Source organism: Morone saxatilis, unplaced genomic scaffold (genome assembly GCF_004916995.1).
Source record: "Morone saxatilis isolate NCDOM2014 unplaced genomic scaffold, NCSU_SB_2.0 Contig19, whole genome shotgun sequence".
Taxonomy (NCBI): Eukaryota; Metazoa; Chordata; class Actinopteri; family Moronidae; genus Morone; species Morone saxatilis.
Window position 1 is genome coordinate 11,053,256 of NW_023339751.1, and position 1,303 is coordinate 11,054,558.

Here is a 1,303-nt window from a genome sequence, read left to right on the forward strand (position 1 = left end):
TGAGAGTTACGGGAAGCTTTAATGAGACATCCTTGGTACATAAGAAATGTGGAGTTAAAAGACAAAATAGACACAGTTTGGTTTCTGATGATAAGCTGAATACCTCTGTGAAATGTTGTTTCCATTCTGGTTTTGACCTTCAACTTTTAAAAGATTGTTAAATAGTTGGAGAGGCCATGTGACTCACATGGTATGCACATCGGTCCTCTTGACCACCAAAACACCCCTTTCTCTTTTTGATACTAATTCTAAAATATATGCAGTGTTAAACTTTACTACTCCATATGGGACTGTGCTGATTCTGTGTGTCAGGGGAGTGTTAAAGATGGATGGATACTTTACTAAATGTTTTCTATGGATGACTCATAACATCTTAGTTAATCTAATCTAAGTTTACTGTGTGACGAAGAAGAAGAGTCTTCCAGGAGTGTGTGGAAAAGATGTGCACTGGCAAGTTTTCTGAGAATGCACAGGGTCGTCTTCACCTTCTTCCCGCTTCTCCTCTAGGGCCTCTGCTCTGCAGAACTGGGAGGAATTTTACGGGAAGAGCCAGGGGGAAGTGAGTCATCAAGTCTGGCCATGCATGGAGAGGAGCTGGGCAGACAGGGTGTGTGTGGCAGAGGCCCCGTTTATAACCAATCACAGACCTGATCTTAGCCAGTTGCCTTTCTTGCAGTCAGAGACATTCTAGTGGGATGGCAATAGAGATGTTGTTGATGGTGAATAAACTGTTTAAACCACATGACAGAATAGAAATTCTGCTGCAGAATTAACCACAGACGTAAATTAACAGGCTCAAAAACATCTGGACACAGCCCCAACAGGCAAACACCACAAACAAGTTGGAGTCAGAGGAGAGGACGACAGCCAAAGTCGAAGAGAGTCAGGGCACCAAAAACACAACACATGGCAGCATGCTCCGTGGAGGCAACTGCTTCAGTTTGTAGCTGTGTGTTATGTAATGCTTTGGCAGAAAAGCTGGGGTGTAGCCACTGGGGCTTTTCCTGTCAGGCAGTCTGACGGTTTGGGCGGAGAAGCACATAAATAGATGATGGAGAACCACATCACTTCCATATAGAGGTCCATGAGTGTGACACGGCACGACTGATAATACCACATGTTCAGATGTTGTCCACTGTTGATGCGTTTCCAACTGCATTCAGAGGGAGTCCTGTCTGTATCAGACATTCTTGAAAAAATTATTTGTGAACAATCATGTGTGCCTGCAAAGGAATTGACCTTAAAGGAAATGGGAATTTTGGTTTGCTTTGTTTCTGAAAGTTAAATGAGAGGATTGATACCA

At 43.4% G+C, this 1,303-nt stretch overlaps 1 protein-coding gene across 1 annotated transcript in view; it reads left to right on the plus strand.

The window, feature by feature from the left end:
• zgc:154058 (uncharacterized protein LOC795538 homolog) overlaps positions 1 to 1,303 on the plus strand; it is a 20,508-nt gene that overhangs the window by 15,333 nt on the left and 3,872 nt on the right. The window lies entirely within an intron of this gene.